Below are 20,126 nucleotides of genomic sequence, written 5' to 3' on the forward strand. Positions count from 1 at the left end.
TGTTATTTTATGTAAACACCACTCATTTTCATAATCAGCCCTGCCTCTTGGCCCAATTATATTTTCCAAAACACACATCAGTTGGAAAATAAACAGTATAAATAATGGCAACTCAATCCAATGCAGCACGGGATAGCAGTATATTTTTAACACCATTTTTTATTTAATAGGAAAAAATATACCATATATGAAGACATACAATGGACAACACCCACCTCTGTTGAGCCATGACGGAAGGGGCTTTGCCACGGCAGGTTGGAGCAGGTCGGACCAGGCTTAGCAGGGAGATCATGACAGGTTGGACTCACCAAGCTCCTCAGCCACAGGTATGGTCCTGCTGCCAGGTGCTTTGACAGTTCTTGCACTTCTTCAGCCCCAGGCTGGCAGCAACACCAGATAATTTAACAAGCTCCTGGTAGGCCATCATAATGGTTGGTCGGATGCAAGCTGTGGGGACCTGCTAGATGCACATCCTTGGGAAGCTGCCTTCTAACAAGTCAGACTCTTGGACCATTTAGCTTCAGGATTGTCTACTCTGACTGGCAGCTGCTCTCCAGCTCTTCAGATCGGACTTTTTTTTTTTAGCCAAATAGACACTGAGGTTATTCACACACGCTGAGGAAACTGGGCAAAGGGAGCCCAGCCCATTTACCCCCCACATGTGTGAATCGCTGGGAGTGGCAGGACTCCCGGTGGCTAGCCCGCTTAATTGCCCCCCCCCAAATGAGGTTAGAGGAGCAAGTGCTCTGCTAACCCTGTTTCGATGATCAGGAGTCGCCACGTGAGTCACCAGTAGGCTACAGCAAGCCTCCCGGCCTTGGGGGTCCCCCCAGAATGCCCCGTGCACTCACGCAGGGCATCCTAGGACTTCCAGGGGGGCAGGTGACCTCGATCCCCAAACGCTCCTACCAGCTCCGTGATGGAGCCAGTAGTCATGTGGGTGGCCGATCCGATCCGATCCAATCCGATCCGAGCTAGCCTGAGGATCATTTGCAGGAACCCCAAACGGCTCTCCACACTGATCATGTGTTGTGCCTCACTCTACCACTGAGCGATGGCCCTATCCGCTGTATTACCGGAGGAGTCTGGTATTATCAACATTCTTTGTGGTTAGGATCTTCCTTGTCGTTTAGCGACTCCTGGGCACCGAGCATCAGAGGGTAAGAGACGCGCCATATTTCTTGGAGCCGAAATTGTTTTCCTGCAGGATGTGACTCGAAAGCAATGCAGCCCCATTGCTTTATTGGCAAATAACTCACGGTTAGTAAGCAAAAAGCATTCTGCAAATTACTTTCCCCAGTGACTTTCTCTGGGTTCCCCACCACCCCCATCCCTCGCTTTGGCAAAGCTTATTAAGCGAGATCAGATTGATGGCGACAGGAAATTGGAATCTAAATGCTCACAAATGTTGACTAATGGCATTTCCTCCCCTCTCTTCCCTTTTGGCTGGCGGAGGGGAGGAAAGCCTTCTGCCCCGTCCAATAGCATGAGGCCGGTTGTCCATCTGTGACATAATAACCTTGGGAAATAGCATTTGGTCAATTGCAACATTTTCTCTGCACTGCAAGCTGTTCCTCACTTTCTCAGTTCGGGTGCAATTGTCTGATGAGGACCTGCTCCTGCCGTCTCTTCTCTCGCCTCATGAGTGGAAGCCTGTGATGTTCTGAACCTGCCTTCTACTGAATCAGATCTTTGCTCCATCCAGCTTAGGAGTGCCTACATCACCTGCCCAAGCTGGCTGAAGGAGTTGTGGCTAGAGATGTGCAAACAGGTCATTCAAAATGTTGAATGTGTTTGACGTCGAACCAGTTCGGTTCGATGGTTTGGGGTCGAATCGAACCACGCCTGTTTGGTCTGGCCCCGGATCTAACCCTCCCTGGCTCCTTTGGGGGGTTCATGAGGTTTTTTGAAAAATTAATTATTTTTTAAAAACTTACCCCCTCTGGGGGTGTTCTCCAAGGTGGCAGGGGCAGAGGTTCCCCATTCTGGAGGCCTTTCAAATGGGCCTTCCAAATGGGCCTTTCCCCCCATTTTGGAGGCCGTGTGGCCTGGGTCATGCCAGGTCTTTTAGCCCGATTTGGGGTCTCTTAGCCTGGTTTTGCACGCTTGTGTGGATAGCCTCAGTCATTTCTACCCAGGTTTTCCTCCTACCTCTCTTCCACACAACCAAAAATTGGGAGCACACACAGCTTCCAAACCCAGGTAGAACACAGTGGGGCCATTCACATTTCAGGGAGGGTGGATGGGTGGGTGGAGGATGGCCCAACTCACCTTTCCCCCCAGACGATTTCTAAAATGTTGCTGAAAGTGCAGAGCGTGCTCCCATACGACCCGTCCCGGTCTCTGCATATCCCACAATGCACTGCACCACATGCACAGTGCATTGGGGGATTCCCCAGGAGGCAGGTACTCGAGGCGACTGTCTCTTTGTCCGGTGGGGCTGAATGCAAGGCAACCCCAGCAAACACACAATCCTCGAGCCCAGGTTAAGGGCTCGCCCGAGCCTTTAACCTCGGCTAAAAGCCAGGTTTAAAAGCTGGGCTAGGCGGTGCTGCCGCACCAGGATCAGGCCCTAGTTTTTGATTTGATTGTGTGAATGACCTCTTAGGGTTTTTATTGTTGTGTTATGTATCAAAAAGCTTTTAAGAAAACCTTTAGGCATTACAAAGCTTTCTATGGAAACTTGTAAGTATTTATGTGGATGAAACTTTGTGAATAATCTCTTATTAGAATCTCAAGATACATTAATTTAATTTAATTTTCATATAAAGTTGTGCCATCAAGTCGGTGTTGGCTCCTGGCTCCCACAGAGCCCTGTGGTTGTCTTGGGTAGAATACAGGAGGGGTTGACCATTGCCTCCTCCAGCGCAGTATGAGATGATGCCTTTCAGCATCTTCCTATATCACTGCTGCCCAATATAGGTTCCCCAAACTATGGGAAAGATCCCAGCGGGGATTCGAACCAACGGCCTCTTCTTCCCTAGGCAAGTTACTTCCCTCAATAACCCGTCGACTTGCATACTGAGTTTCTAGAGACTCTGGTGTGGGAGCTGAATCCTGGAGGACAACTGCGGTGAAAATACAAAAACTGAACAAGGCATCTCAAGTAGCACCAATATGGATCAATTATTCCATGGTTTTTCAGACCTAGGCCCCCAGATGTTGTACTATAAATCCCATCATCCTCAGCCACAAGGGCCGGCCATGAATTACTCATTGCATGTAATGTGGTGTTTAGTCCCTTGCTCGAAGAATATTTCATGCTCTGTTATAAATGCCTATGGATCCGAAGTTGCTTGAAAATGCATGGAGATGTGTGTGTACCTGAATAAATTCTGCACAATTAGAAGTGGTATAAAAGAGAAACATAATCCTCCTGTAACACTGGAAGGCATTTGGCAATGAAACGGGTGATCATTTATATCAGAGTCTTATTGGGAAATGTGGGCTGCGTCCCAGCTGATTGCAATTCCGAGCTATAATGATGTAAATAAAGTGTAGCATTGTGTGTTTCTCTTCTGGGAAGGCTGCTTTGGGCAACGAGATCTTCTAACTGTTGCTGCTCATTCGAATGAAGAGCGTATTCCCACAGATGCTTTGTTGCTATTTCTGACTTGCTGCTCTACATTGACAATGGCGCCATCAACCAATGAGAGAACGTTTTCAATGTGATTGATAGCTCTTCTTTTGATTGAACAATTGATGAATTCAGCTGCTTGAATGGAAATGCATTTGCATTTGAAATGGTCGCCGCACATGCGTAAATGGCCTCTGCGAGGCCTGGCATGGCCCACGGCCTTGCAGAGGTCATTTGCGCATGTGCGACGACAAAATGGCGACCATGCACAGTTACGGAGACCCAAACGGGCCGAAAGGCCGTGGCGGTGATTTCACAGGTCGGTGGTGGGGGGGGAACCTTCGCGCGCGCACTCCCTAGGGGTGTGCACAAAACCAGCTGGCCTGGTTTGGTTTGAGTCTGACCTGGACTCAAACCGGACCAGGCCAGTTTGGTTCTACAGCCCCCCAAGCCAGCCCCCCTTTTGGTTCAGGGTTTTTTTGTGAATTAAAAAATAATTTTTTTTACAACTTACTCCCTCCGGGGGGCTTCTTGTGACTCATGCCACACAGAGGCCCATTGGGCATGTGCAATGGCCTCCAAAATGGTTGCCAAGATGGAGGGCAGGTCTGGAATGGGTCAAAGACTGCCCAAACTGGGCAATTTTAGCTGTAATGGAGGCCCGCAAGCGGAGGGGGGAACTCCCGAGACACCCCCATGGCCTCAGAAAAGCCCCCCAGAGAGGGGGTAAGTTGTAACAAGAATCCTTTAAACTTTGAAGCCCCCGAACAGGTTGTGGGGGTTGGCTTGATGTCGAACCAAACCGGGTGCGTGTGTGTGTGCTTGGTTCGGCTTCAAGCCGTCAAACTGAACTGGTTCAATGTCAAACAGGTTTGGTTCTGAACCTGTTTGCACACCCCTACTTAAAAGGGGATTACATTTGTTTAATTTGCGCTTGGGATCAATATGCACTAATCTGCCTAACACCAAGTTCAAAGGCGTTCTCCACATGCCACTTCCTCTCTCTCGGATCCTGAGATGCCGAGGTATTAAAAGTGCAAACAAACCTTTCTGAGGAGCATGCAATGTTTGCAGCCACAATTTCCAGAGGGTGGTATAGCCAAGTTTGTGGCTTCCTTTCACAAGCAGCGTCCTACACACGGGCAGTATTTGTGCATGGCAAGGCTGTCCAGAAGTTTGAGGGGAAGAAGCCACTTTTGCGGTAACAAGCATGAATCGTCCTTTTTGCTAAACAGAGTGTGCCCTGGATTGCTTTTGGATGGGTGACTACGTGTGAGTGCTGTAAGATATTCCCATTAAGCAATGGCGCTGTAGTTCAGCGGTTGAGCATCTGCTTTGCATGCAGAAGGTCTCAGGTTCACTCCCTGGCAGCATCTCCAGGTCGGGCTGGGAAAGTTTCTGAAACTTTGGAGAGCTGCTACCAGTCTGTGCAGGCAAAACTGAGTTAGATGGACCAATGGTCTGACTCAGTATTAGGCAGCTTCCTAGGTGCCTGTATAGCTTGTCAGCCTTTCAAGTGCTGCTACTACTAAAAATTGTTATATATCATTGCTATCGCTAACTGGCCCTCTCCACCTCCAGCACAGTACCTCCAGTGACTGTTGCTGCTGTCTATCTTATATTTATTTTTATACTGTGAGCCCTCTGGGGACAGGGATCCTTCTTATTTATTTATTATTTCTCTGTGTAAACCGCCCTGAGCTGTTTTTGGAAGGGCGGTATAGAAATTGAATAAATAATAAATAAAATAATAATAATTCAACAAAAGTTTTCAGAGAGGTTTAGATAGATGCATAGATCAATCAACAGACGGACAGACAGACAGAAATAATAGTGCAGGCATTACAGAGCTAAGTGGTCCAATGACGTTGGATGATGGTGAGAGATTTAAAAGCCTGCTGCGGGGATCCTTCACTTCCCTTCTCAAACCTGGGAGAGGCTGCTGCCGGTCAGTGTAGGCATTCCAGAGCTAGATGGACTAATGGTCTGACTCAGTATAAAGCAGCTCCTTATATTCCTATGAGTGAAGGTTGTGGGCAGAGTTTGTGGCCATTCTTAAAAGTGGCATAAACTGTGACTCTAGGCAACAATGTAGGCCTATTCACACATTATGTTCAACACTCACACAACGAGTGTAGAGTGTACACGGTACAGATCTGTACAGTCATTCACACGTTATGTTGACCGCAGGTACAGAAGTATGTGTCCTATCTTTTTAAAGGAACACAAGTACAGCCATTCACACAGAGACATGTACGAGACATCTGAACACTCATACAACATCATGTCTGAACTGGGCTGTTATGTGCACACAGAGAAGGGAAAGGCACAGGTGTGTGTTGCAGTGCTGTATGGTGTGTGTGTGTGTGTGTGTGTGCGCGCGCGCACACGCCAAGGTCTCTGCACAAATTACTGTGAAGTTCAGAACTTTCCTTTAGAAACATAGGAACTTAGGAAGCTGCCATATACTGAGTCAGAGCATTGGTCTATCTAGCTCAGTATTGTCTTCACAGACTGGCAGTGGCTTCTCCAAGGTTGCAGGCAGGAGGCTTTCTCAGCCCTATCTTGGAGATGCTGCCAGGAAGGGAAATTGGAACCTTCTGCATGAAAGCATGCAGGTGCCTCTTCCTAGAGTGGCCCCATCCCCTAAAAGGAATATCTTCCAATGCTCACATGTAGTCTCCCATTCAAATGTAAACCCGGGAAGACCCTGCTTAGAAAAGGGGGAAATTCATGCTTGCTATCATAAAACCAGTTCTTGCGGTGTGTGTTTCATTTTTTTGAATGCAATATATCTTAGGAACATAGGAAGCTGCCATACACTGAGTCAGACCCTTGGTCCATCTAGCTCAGTATTGTCTTCATGGACTGGCAGCAGCTTCTCCGAGGTTGCAGGCAGGAATCTCTCTCAGCCCAGTCTTGGAGATGCTGACAGGGAGGGAACGTGGAACCTTCTGCTCTTCCCAGAGCGGCTCCATCCCCTGCTGAGAGGAATATCTTCCAGTGCTCACACATCATGTCTCCCATTCAAATGCAACCAGGGCAGACCCTGCTTAGCTAAGGGGACAAGTCATGCTTGCTACCACAAGACCAGCTCTCCTCCTTTAAAAGGCCCCAAACCATAACCAACCTTGATGCTGTTCCGACCGTCTGGATTCCAGTTTGGCAGGATCTCTGAAAGCTTCCTCTCATCAAGCAATTATATATATTTTGTCTTAATCTGATCCAGATGAGTGGCGTCAAGCTGATCAATTTCCAGAACAAAAAGAAATCCAATTTTCTGCTCAGGCGCGTTATAATTGCCACTGTTCAGTACAAGCTAATGAAGGGAAAGCCGAGGGGCTATTTATACAGGCAAACACCTCTCCTGTGTGAACTCCACTTCCGATGTTGACAGCCCTATTCATCTCAAGGGATAAATATTCTCCAGAGATGTTGGCCATCGGCAAAGTTGGTGACAACATCTGCATTATTTACAATTTATTTCTTCTTGGAATGAATAGCAAATCATTCCCTGCTCCCTTGCGGGGTTTTAAAGCTTCACTTTCTACTTGCAGGATCAGGGAGTACACGAATTTTGGGGCCGCTCAAGAGCTTCTTCTCCATTGGTTGATTTTTTTTGATGGTGATGGTGGTGGTGACCCTGCTGGTTTTTATAGTGCCGTCAGCACACCTTGAGGAAGAGAGATGGTTTTGCTGTAGTGCACATGAATTGTACCCTTGCTAGCTTGCATTTCATCTATGGAATTCTCTGCCACAAGATGTGGTGATGGCCACCAGCCTGGAAGGCTTTTAGAGGGGCTTAGAGCAATTCATGGAGGACAGCTCAATCGACAGCTACTAGTCTGATGGTGCTAGGCCACCTTCAGCCTCAGAGGAAAGATGCCTCTAAATACCAGTTGCAGGGGAACCACAGTAAGAGAGAGGGCATGCCTTCACATCTTGCTCATGGGTTTCCCAGAGGCATCTGGTGGGCTACTGTGTGAAACAAGGTGCTGGACTAGGTGGGCCTTGGGCTCTTCTTATGTTCTTATGCTGCCAGGGATTGAACCTGCAATCTTCTGCCTGCAATGCTTGTGGCTGGGGATGATGAGAATTGTAGTTCAATGACAGCTGGAGTGCAAATGGTTGCCTACCTGATTCTAATTGATATATCCCTGCATACCCCTGCTAATTTGGCAAAGAGGCTCCTTTTTACAGTGGTGATTCTCTTTATTTAGCAGGGGGAGAGTAACTGGCCCTATCCACCCCCAGCACAGCATCCCTCCAGTGGCTGTGGCGGGTGTGTCATTTTTGGAAGGGTGGTATAGAAATTGAATAAATAATAATAGTAACAACAACAACAACAACAGATTTCCATCTCTGCACTGCAACTTAAGCTCTACCACAACCACCACTGCTCCACACACACACCCATGGACGATTTCTCACTTACTTTCTTTTTCTCTCATTTCACAGATTCTCCTTTTATAAAATAAAGATGAACAAAAGCCGAGTCCACACATACCACTGAACTGCTCTACAGCCCTTTCAAATACACCATAGGATCCATCTCAATGACTACAAGAAGCTGGATATCGAGAAGGTACTAAAAACAGCACCACATGCCTCTGCCGATTTGCTCAGGATGCTGATTACATTAAAGGCTGACTAATTTAGAGACCTGCCATAGGAGATACCCAAGCGTGTGGATGATTACAATGCACTCCATATTAGGATTTGTATTTGGGCCATTTTCTTGTGCTTTTCATAAATTTGTCTAGATTGGCTAGATTCCCATAGCGTTGGGAGACATACAGTGCATTGGCTGGTCTACCAAAAGTCTTAGGGGGTGGGGTCATAGCTCAACGATAGAGCAGTTGCTTTGCATCCACAAGGTCTCGGGTTCACTCCCTGGCAGCATCTCCAGATGGGGCTGGAGGAGACTCCTGCCTGAAACCTTGGAGAAGCCGCTGCCAGTCAGTATAGATCAGGGCTGCACAGCTCCAGCCCTCCTGCAGATGCGGGACTACAATTCCATCATACCTAACTATTAGCCATTGTGGCTGGGGATTGTGGGAGCTGTAGTCCACAAACAGCTGAAGGGCCAAAGCTGTGCAGCCAGTCACTATAGACAGTACTGAGCGATGTGGGCCAATGGTCTGTCTTGATGCAGTCAGTATAGACAGTACTGAGAAAGGTGGACCAAGGTGAAGTCAGTGTAGACAATACTGAGCAAGAGGGACCAATGGTCTGACTTGGTGCAATCAGTATAGACAGTACTGAGAAAGGTGGACCAATGGTCTGACTTGGTGAAGTCAATGTAGACAGTACTGAGCGATGTGGACCAATGGTCTGACTTGGTGAAGTCAGTGTAGACAGTACTGCATGAGAGGGACCAATGGTCTGACTTGGTGCAGTTAGTGTAGACCAGCCCTGCTCAACTTAGCCCCCGCAGCTTGGAGGGGAGGGTATTCCAAGGGGGGTCCTTGGGCCCATGCCCTACCTGGCCAACACCTGATGCCAGCTTTGACTATTGACCACTATGGCTGGGAATGCTGGGAGCTGCAGTCCAAAAAGACCTGGAGGCCCAAAGTTGAGTAGCCCTGCCACAGATGATGAAATAGCAACCGCCTGGGAGGGAAAAGACAGAAGGAAGGAGGGCAGGCAGCATGGATCTATCTGAGCAGACCATGTAGCTTCTGGGAGAAAAGGTCGGTGCCTGATACTGAAGGTGAACTCTCCACCACGGGATGTGGTGATGGCCACTAGCTTGGGGTGGCTTTAAAAGGAGTTTAGACAAATTCATGGAGGACATCTATCAGATAATTCTATCAGTGGCTACTAATCTGGTGGTTATAGGCCACTTCCAGCCTTAGAGGCAAGATGCCTCTGAATACCAGTTGCAGGGGAGCAACAGCAAAAGAGAGGGCGTGCTCTCAATTCTTACTTGTGGGCTTCCCAGAAGCATCTGGTGGGCCACTGTGTGAAACAGGAGGCTGGACTAGGTATGCTTCCTTGGGCCTGATCCAGCAGGGCTGTTCTTATGCCCTAGGAGAGGAGAGCTAGTCTTGTGGTAGCAAGCATGACTTGTCCCCTTAGCTAAGCAGGGTCTGCCCTGGTTGCATATGAAAGGGAGACTAGAAGTGTGAGCACTGTAAGATATTCCTCTTAGGGGATAGAGCTGCTCTGAGAAGAGCATCTAGGTTCCAAATTCCCTCTCTGGCAGCATCTCCAAGATAGGGCTGAGAGAGAATCCTGCCTGTGACCTTGGAGAAGCCATTGCCTGCCTGTATAGACCAGGGATTCTCAAGATTGGATCCCCAGATGTTATTGAACTTCAACTCCCATAATCCCCAACCAAAGGCCACAGGTACTGGAGATTATGGGAGTTGAAGTCCAATAACATCTGGGAACCCAACCCTGAGAATACTTGGTGTAGACAATACTGAGCTCGATGGACCAATGGTCTGACTCAATATATGGCAGCTGCCTATGTTCCTATGCTCTTTCGAGAGTTTCTTTATTGCTACAACAAAGTCACAAACCTACTACTGGGAGTTGTCTCTTGGGGTTGTCTTACTCCCTGGTGCCCAGCCAGATATGATGCCCAATATGATGATATGGTGCCCAACTCCCCATATGATGAGGAGTTGCGATCATGGAGGGAGGCAAGCACGACACACCTGATCAAGTCATCTCCATACCCCCTTCCCCCTTGCGACTCTAGGAGGAAAGAATAAAAGCATCACAGCAAACTGCATCCCATGTGCCCTAGACAGGTTTGCTCGCATCCCTCCTCCGACACGTTATCGTCTCCCTGCCGTCCCCAGTGAAAGCTCTGACTCACTCACGCTCGCCTCAGCTGCACCTCATTAATAACCATCGCATCAATGACAGAGGCCCAAATTTGTCTTCCACCCACACAGACCTAACGCAAGCCGTCTGTTTGTTCCAGCAAATTACTAACATCAGGGCTTCGACATTTCATTACACATCCCAGGAATCTTTGCCTCCTTTCTCAAATGTACTGCGCTAGACACCGGATCTCAAAAAGGATATTTTAGAGCTGGAGAAAGGCGCGGAAGAGGGAGTTAAGGCTACCACTTTTTTGTAGAGAGAAAGGGTGACTGAGACCCATGTTAGAGGTGTATATAATTATGCATGGCGTGGAGAGAGAGAGAGAGAGCGAGAGAGAGAGAGAGAGAGAGAGAGAGATTCTCCCTCTTTTACAAGTCTAGAACCAGGGGTCATCCCATGAAACCGATTGCCAGGAAGTCTAGGATTAACAAAAGGAAGTATTTTTTTTCACACAGCACATAATTAACCGCTAGAATTATCTGCCATGTAATGACCACTAGCTTGGAGGGTTTTAAAAAGGGCTTAGACAGATTCATGGAGGGCAAGCCCGTCGATGGCTACTAATCCTTATAGCTATAGGGTACTTCCGGGCTCAGAGGCTGGATGCCTCCGAATACCAGTTGCAAGGGAGCAATTGCAGGAGAGAGAATGCTTTTCTCTCTTGCCTGTGGGGTTTCCCAGAGGCATCTGGTGGGCCACTGTGGGAAACAGGAGGCTGGTCTAGACAGGTCTTGGGCCTGATCCAGCAAGGCTCTTCTTGCGTCCTTATGTCCGACATCAATGGCTTGGGACCAGGTTACCTCAGAGAGTGCCTTGTCCCATGTTCATTCATTCATTCATTTGATTTCTATACCACCCTTCCAAAAATGTCTCAGGGCTCGGACCTTAAGATTATCCGAATCGGAAGATCCGACTCGGACCTTAAGATCTTCTTTGGAGGCCTTGCTCTGAGAGTTCCCCTGCCAAGTGAGTTGAGGCAGGTGGCACTGTTCCATCCAAGGCATGCACACGTGCGTGTGCTCACAAGATTTTGGATGTCCACTCAGTTCAATTTAGATCCTGCTCAGGCTGGATCAGGAAGGCCTCATTCTGCATCCAGGTGCACACATACAGCCTTGTTACTGCTTCCCAGAACAAAACTCATTCCGCACAGAGATGAAAAAAATTAGAGGGACCACTGGCAGGCGGCTACCAGCAAGAGGGCATTTTCAGTGGTGGCACCCCAAGTGAGGCTCACCTGGCATCATTTTGTTTATTTAGATGCCAAATGAAGGCCTTTCTGTTCACTCAGGCTTTTTAATTTGAGTTTTTAGAAGTTTTACAAATGTTTTGTATTGTATTTTGTAAAATTTGGTGTTGTCATCTGTTGTGTTGTATGTGTTTTTATTGGATGTTTTTAATATTGTGTTGCTGTGAGCCACCCAGAGAACAATTTGTTATGAGGCGGCTAACAAATCAAGTTTATTATGATTATCACTGTATCATGGTCTAGGACCAGGGAGACCCGAGTTCAAATCCCCATTCAGCCATGAGACTTGCTGGGTGACTCTGGGCCAGTCACTTCTCTCTCAGCCTAACCCACTTCACAGGGTTGTTGTGAAAGAGAGACCTATGTAGTACACCACTCTGGGCTCTTTGGAGGAAGAGTGGGATATAAATGCAAAATCATCATCATCATTATCATCATCATCAACATCATCAGTGTTCTTTCTTGATTATGAATATTGCTTCTCAGTCTACATGTAAACCATCGTCATTTTGTCATGGTCCTTTTATTTGTGTTCAAGACCTTGCTTTGTGGCTGCATTTAGGAAACTGTTTCCTCTTGGAGTTCAGGGCCACAACTTGCTCGGCAGAAACATCTGAATTTGCTTTCTCAGACAGCTCCTACAGATTCCTCCACTTGAACACAAAACTATCAACTTTACAACTGACTTGTGGCAGTAAGGGTGTCCTTGTGGGACCTCTGTTGTCAGGCAGATGGGGATATCCTGAAGTTTAATTAATGAATGAAACCACTTGATTGCGTTCACAATATTGTGACAGTTATTGCCATGGCTGACGGATTGATGAAAAAGCCAGGCCTAGGGGGACAGTCCATAATTCAAATGCGTCCCTTCTCTTCTCTTTTCTCTGCAGTGCTTGGAAACTCAATGAGTAGGATCAATTATTCCTCCAAGTAAAAGTGAACTTACTTTGCTTTAAAAATCAGAGTTGAAGGACAGGGATAGGATGACTAAATGTCAGGATGTTGGGCCTCTGCCCAGGCCACAAAGAAAACTTTTTCATGACAAAGAAAATTAAACTTTTCCAAATGGAGACGGAATGCAGCTTTGCTGCACTTAGGCTGTGGGGAGTTCATATGAGGGTACTATGTATAGCGATGTCAGGACGATAGCTGAAGGTGCCGTTCATACATCCAATGGCATTTTTCAGCTTCACTTCTGGTGATTCGCAGCTACTGGGTTCCTTGGCTCCTCCCTCTGCTGCTGTTCTCTGAAGCTAGAAAAAGTGATGGCAATGGAGGGCTGGATTCCTTGACTCCTCCCTCTACTGCTTTGCTCTGAAGCTAGAAAAAGTGATGGCAATGGAGGGCTAGATTCCTTGACTCCTCCCTCTGCTGCTGTTCTCTGAAGCTAGAAAAAGTGATGGCAATGGAGGGCTGGATTCCTTGACTCCTCCCTATACTGCTGTTCTCTGAAGCTAGAAAAAGTGATGGCAATGGAGGGCTGGATTCCTTGACTCCTCCCTCTACTGCTGTTCTCTGAAACTAGAAAAAGTGATAGCAATGGAGGGCTGGATTCCTTGGCTCCTCCCTCTGCTGCTGTTCTCTGAAGCTAGAAAAAGTGATGGCAATGGAGGGCTGGATTCCTTGACTCCTCCCTATACTGCTGTTCTCTGAAATTAGAAAAAGTGATAGCAATGGAGGGCTGGATTCCTTGACTCCTCCCTCTGCAGCTGTTCTCTGAAGCTAGAAAAAGTGATGGCAATGGAGGGCTGGAGTCCTTGGCTCCTCCCTCTGCTGCTGTTCTCTGAAGCTAGAAAAAGTGATGGCAATGGAGGGCTGGATTCATTGACTCCTCCCTCTGCTGCTGTTCTCTGAAGCTAGAAAAAGTGATGGCAATGGAGGGCTGGATTCCTTGGTTCCTCCCTCTGCTGCTGTTCTCTGAAGCTAGAAAAGGTGATGGCAATGGAGGGCTGGATTCCTTGACTCCTCCCTCTACTGCTGTCCTCTGAAGCTAGAAAAAGTGATGGCAATGGAGGGCTGGATTCCTTGGCTCCTCCCTCTGCTGCTGTTCTCTGAAGCTAGAAAAAGTGATGGCAATGGAGGGCTGGATTCCTTGACTCCTCCCTCTATTGCTTTTCTCTGAAGCTAGAAGCAGTGATGGCAATGGAAGGCTGTATTCCTTGGCGTCTCCCTCAGCTGCTATTCTCTGAAGATAGAAACAGCGATGACAATGGAAGGCTGGATTCCTTGGCTCCTTTCTCTGCTGTTGTTCTCTGAAGCTAGAAGCAGTGATGGAGGGCTGGATTCTTTGGCTCCTCCCTCTGCTCTACTGTTGTTCTTTGACTGAAGCTAGAAGCAGTGATGGCAATGGAGTGCTGGATTCTTTGGCTCCCTCCCCCCTGCTGCTTTTCTCTAGATCCAGAAGCAGTGATGGCAATGGAGGGCTAGATTCTTTGGCTTCTCCCTCTGCTGTTGTTTTCTGAAACTAGAAGACTGAGCAGCACTTATAGCAAAAGGACAGAAGGCTACGAAAATGCTGACGCACTGGTTTGCTAGCGATGGAAATGCAAAAGAAAAAACCAAAACAAAACAAAATAAGGGCATGTTTTATGTCTAAGAAGAGGAAGACAGGAGCACTTCCTTTACTCTCCAAATGTCTGCACAAGGAATTATTCAGCAGCAGACAAATTATACCTTAGAATGTATTGCATTGCACATTGAATATTCTCCCCTCCTCTCACCTCATGTCGAGGCTTCTGTGAGTTTTAAAAGAGATTCTGACGGCAAGCAAATCACACAGCTATTTTGCAGGTGTTCCTGACCTCCCGAGCTGAGCATCTGCATTTAATATCTGGTCCACATTTGCAATCAGCTTGCCAGATCTCGCTGTGGTATCTCCAACCAGTCAATTTGAGAACAGAAGGTAATAAGACCCCTTTTCAGGGTCTGACAAGAGACCACATTTTCTCAATACGCAAGCGGAACTCCTATTAATATGGAGGCAAAAGCACAAAGCAAAGGTTGCTCTTCAGCGGGCTTGGGAAATGGGCAGGTATGCATGTACTGTGTTAAGCAGAAAGAAAACGATAATGTCACAGGGAAACATGATCCCGAAATCAATTTCTGGAGAGGATCTTTGACCCAGTGTTAAGACTATCTGCACTTCTAACATTTTTGTTATTGTTTACAGCTTTTTGAGATACCTCAGCTTTGAGCCATGTAGAAACAGGAAGGAAATAGAAACCCCAGGCCTACTGAAGTTGATGTGGGAACAGGAAAGTTTGGGCTGCTGGTCACTCTAGACCTTTCTTAGCTCTCTGGGAAGAAAGGAGGACAAGAAGAGAAGCAAATTAGCAAGATAGCATGCCCACCATGTTACGCCTGTGTGCTGTCTGTTAATTAATGGAAAATAAACTAATGGCCAATTGTTTTTCTCAATTATACTGGCATAGTACTAAATGAGCAAAAAGACACCTTTTAAAGCAGTAATTCTCATATATTTAGCAGGGGGAGAGCAGCTGGCCCTATCCAACCCCAGCACAGCATCCTTTCTGTCTCTGTTGTTGGTGTCTACATTATGTTTCTTTTTAGACTGCGAGCCCTTTGGGGACAGAGGACCATCTTAATTATGTATTATTCATTTTTCTATGTAAACCGCTTTGAGAACTTTGGTTGAAGAATGTTATATAAATATCCGTAGCAGCAGCAGCCGTGGTGGTAGGAGCACCTGTACCAAGCCCAAACACTTCCTAGAGATGCCCCTGATGAATTTCTGCCTGATGCATCTTTGATCAAGGCAGTGTGGGTGCATGCAGCCTGATTTCTAAAACCATCACCTTGCACTTAACTATACAAAGTCTTTACAGCTTATATGGCACAGAAGCTAAGATGGAATTTCCATTTTTTAAAAAGTATGAGTGAAAGATCATCACCATCTGAATACAACACCATTAGAGATCTTTTCTCTTCAGAAGCATACTTACTTTTTGCCTTTGGTTCTCCACTCTAGCCTCAACTGAAGATCCTGTAAATATGGCAGCGAATAATGGTGGTCAGTCTGAGAAGTGTTCTAGGCAGTGTTAGAGTGCTGGACTAGGGCTGGAGAGACCCAAGTTCAAATCCCCATTCAGCCATGATACTTGCTAGGTGACTCTGGGCCAGTCACTTCTCTCTAGGCCTAACCTACTTCACAGGGTTGTTGTGAGGAGAAACTTAAGTATGTAGTACATCGCTCTGGGCTCCTTGGAGGAAGAGCGGGATATAAAATGTAAGCAACAACAACAACAGGGATTCCCAGATGTTGTTGACTACAACTCCCAGAATCCCCAAGCAAAAGCCATTGCAGCTGGGGATTTGGGAAGTTGTAGTCAGCTACATCTGGGAATGCCTGTTAGATGGAACACTGCCTGGGGCCATTTCAAATCCATGTTTTGTACTTGCTTAAGTGGCCCCAGCTGTACCCAGCTGTTACGTGCATCTGATGAAATGGTCTCCAGTCCATGAAAGCTTATGCTAAAATAAATGCTCTGGTTCTTAAGGTGCCAGGAAATTTTTGGATTCATTTTGCTGTAACCAACTAACCTGGTTATCGCTCTGGAAGATGTCCCAAATGTCTGTTCACGTGGGCTGGGAGCTCAGAGGTTTTCGCTGGCAGCAGTCTCCATGATGCCTCTTGTGCTAACATAAAACTAGAGATGTACCATTATTAGCAGGCTGAGCTCTGGCTTGGACCAGGAGTTAACTCCACAATGCGCAGGAAAGCACCCCGGCGAGCTTGTACAAGACAGATGGGAACCACCTTAACTAAGCGGCAATGGTGTGTTGGCAAAAAACCTTCCACAGTGCTGGGAGGCCATGATTAGAATTTGGAGCTTGAAGGATATTGGCAGGTCTTCAAAAGCACTCCGACATATGGCTAGAAATTAACAGTTGGGCTGCAGAAGCAACAGGAGATAAAAGGTTCCAAAAGATGGCAGAACGTCAAGCCAATGAGTACAAATATCTATTAAAAACACACCCACTCACACATAGCAAAAGCCAGGAAAGAGAAAGCATGCCTTGATTATAGAGGTGAAATATCGGTGTTTTGATCTGACAGCTCACAATGGACACCAATTCAATCATTAAATAATTGTGTCCCATGGAAAATAGAGTTGGCCACTTTAAGACTCACTTCCAGTGGAGCAAAATCAGATATTCTCGTTGATCTGTCAATAAGTCTGAACTGGAAGTGTTTATAAGGGTTGGGTTGTGTCATCTGATTGACTCTGGCCTATTGGTGCAAGCAAGGAGCCTTCCTTAGCCACTGTGGAGAGTTTCTCAGGTGGTGGCGCACAGACTGAATCCCAGTCTGATGAACACAGGCGTCCATCACCAAGGCTTGAGTCCAGACATATAGAGGCCATTCACACAATCAGAAACTGTGTCCTGCCTGGGTTTGGGAGCTGTGTGTGCTCCCAATTTTTGGTTGTGTGGAAGCAAGGTAGGAGGAGAACCTGGGTAGAAGTGACTGTGTGGAAGCAAGGGAGGAGGAGAACCTGGGTAGAAGTGACTGTGTGGAAGCAAGGGAGGAGGAGAACCTGGGTAGAAGTGACTGTGTGGAAGCAAGGGAGGAGGAGAACCTGGATAGAAGTGACTGTGTGGAAGCAAGGGAGGAGGAGAACCTGGGTAGAAGTGATTGAGAAGAGCTTCTTCCGGGTATGCGGGTAGAGCGGGCTTAGCTTGCTCTCTCCACAGATGATCCAAAAGCAGCCCTGGGCAGCCAGATCGGCTGCCCAAACAACTGCTTGGTCCATCACGAAGCTGGCGGGGGCTGTGGGGATCATGGGCCATGTGGCCCCCGGAAGTTCCAGGATGCCCCGTCTGAGTGCACAGGGCATCCTGGAGAGACCCTGAGCCCGGGAGGATGCCATGGCAACGCATGAGCAACCAAATGAGATTAACAGTGTGCCCATCTCACTGAGTTCAGCTGCATTTACTCGGAAGAAAGTGTGCAGCCCAATTAGAAAATATTTACATTTCCTAATTAACGCTGGCTCCATTGACCTCATTTAAGAGGAGGGGGAATTAGGCAGGCCAACCGCCTTGGGAGCACCAGGCTCGCCTGTGAGCCCGGTGGTTCCTACGATCCCTGGAAAGCGGGCTAAGCTCCCTTAGCCCGCTTTCCAGGGATCGTGGGAATGGCCTCATTGTGCAGAAGCAAGGGAGGAGGAAAAACATCCCAGGTTTTCCACCCACCTTGCTTCCACACAATCTCTTCTGCCCAGGTCTTCATCTTACCTTGCTTCCACACCACCAAAAACTGGGAGCACACACAGCTCCCACACCTGGGTAGAACACAGTTTCTGATGGTGTGGATGACCCCGTAGGAAGTATGGCTCATGTTGCTACCAGGCACATCAAATGCTGCTCAGGAAATAGGAAGCCAGAGAAGGCCCAGGATGCATTGCTGGCATGCACAGAAGAGCACAGAAGGGAAGATGAATTGGGGCACCTTTGAGATCCCCGTGAGGATGCGATGATGTTGCTTTCTCTTGAGCCAGACCATGTTATAGGAATGGCGGGATCTTATGGGAATGTCGGGAGCTGCCTTATACCAAGTCAGACCCTTGGTCCATCTGGCTCAGAAATGTCTACACAGACTGGCAGCAGCTCTCTAAGGTTTCAGATGGCTCTTTCCCAGCTCCTCCTGGAGATGCTGCCAGGGATTTGCACCTAGGACCCTACGCATGCAAAGAGGCCCTACCACAGCACCATTCCTGGTCTTGCCCTGCATCTCTACCTGAGATCCTAGAAATGAAGATCCTATTTTGAACCCAGGACCCTCTGAATGTGTTACAACTTTCTAATCTTGAGTGACCCCATGTCCTGGAGCGGGGCTGTGACTAGGGGTGTGCACAGAACCGGTTTGGCCAATTTGGTTCAGCTTTGGGCCAATTTGCACGGCGACTCAAGTGGCCTCCTCACATGCGCAGAAGTTATGAAAATGGCCTCCACCGAAACTGGCTGCAGCCGACCTGAACTGGTGGGGGTTTGGTGGAGCCCCTGCTGCCCCCCGTTGACTGTGATTTCTCTGCTGCCTCCACCACCGCAGATAAGGTATGAAGTACCCTTTATCTCCCCCCCCCTTGCCCGCCTTACTATAGGGAATGCCCCTCTTTACTTGTAAAATGAAATCCTCACCAGATTCCCCTTTACAAGTATATCTCCAAGCTGGTTCGGACTGGGTTTTTTTTTTTTCAGAATCATGGCCGATCTGGTTCGAGCTCGGCCAGTCCGGTTCAAATTTGGACCAGCTGAACTGAGCTGGTTCCATTTGAACCACGGTCCGAATCGAGCCGGCTCGCACATCCCTAGCTGTAGCTCAGTGGCAGAGTGCCTGCTTTGCATCTAGGTCTTAGGAGCACTCCCTGGCATCTCCCGATAGGACCGGGCAAGACTCCAGCCTGAAACCTTAGAGAGCTGCTGCCAGTCAGTGTAGAAAATCCTGAGCTAGATGGAGTAATGGTTTGATTTGGTAGAAGGAAGCTTCCTCTGAGCTAACCATGAACACATTCATGTAAGTTCATGGCAAAATATTCTGCACAGAAGAACTTACTTGCTGAATCAGATGCTGAGGAGTTGCTCTTCAATCACTCAGAAGTGCATACAGTCTGAGAGGTGCTCATTGTGAGAGGTGGATCCCACTTCATCAGGCTCAGAACAGAGAACTATCCAGCTTTTATGAGCTCAGATCTGACCCTTGGTTTAGTCAATGAGAACGCAACAGGGTCCAGTCCTTCCACTAAATCCCCACAGTGAACCTCCAAACCCAACCACACACCTGCCTGCTTCCTACCAACACACTCATCTTTCTTGCCACTTCAGTAGTGGTGAAATGAATGTATGGAACCACCTTACATGCAGTGAGGGATGTGCAAACAGGTTTGATGCCGGACGTGTTTGATGTCAAACCGGTTCAGTTCAACTATTCGGGGTCTAACCAAACCATCCCGTTTGGTCCGACCCCAGACCAAATACCCTCTGACCATTCTGGGGGTTCACAGTTTTTTTAAAACTTACCCCCTCTAGGGTAAGTTGTTGGAGGTTGCAGGGGGCCATGGAGGTTCCCCACGCCAACCTTGATGCCCATACTGCCTGTCCAGCCAGCTCTTTGGGCCTTCCCCCTCTGTTACGGTGGCCATTTTGGAGGCCGCCATGCCTGCTCAATTGGCCTCTGCATGGCCTGGGTCGAAGAGCCAGTCGGTGGCTGGTATGGGTATCAAGGGAAGCTGGCAGGGGGAGGGGGAACCTCCACGGACACGCCCCCCCCACCATCTCCAACAACTCCCCCGGAGAGGATAAGTAATTTTAAAAAAGTGTTTGCGAACCACCACTCCCGGACTGGGGGGTAGGTTCGTGGGGGTGCCAGACTGAACTGGCCTGGTCCGGTTCGGATCCGGTTTGGACTCGAACCGAACCGGACCAGCCGGTTCCATGCCC

General features: G+C 47.9%; 1 long non-coding RNA gene across 1 annotated transcript; it reads left to right on the plus strand.

Annotated features, from left to right (window-relative positions):
* Window positions 1-179: 179 nt before the first annotated feature.
* LOC128337794 (uncharacterized) lies at window positions 180-15,033 on the plus strand. Its single transcript, XR_008312437.1, has 3 exons — window positions 180-326; window positions 8,036-8,162; window positions 14,836-15,033. It is a non-coding gene; the product is annotated as an uncharacterized LOC128337794 (long non-coding RNA).
* The last annotated feature ends 5,093 nt before the right edge of the window (window positions 15,034-20,126 follow it).

Source organism: Hemicordylus capensis, chromosome 15 (assembly GCF_027244095.1).
Source record: "Hemicordylus capensis ecotype Gifberg chromosome 15, rHemCap1.1.pri, whole genome shotgun sequence".
In the NCBI taxonomy this organism is placed as follows: Eukaryota; Metazoa; Chordata; class Lepidosauria; order Squamata; family Cordylidae; genus Hemicordylus; species Hemicordylus capensis.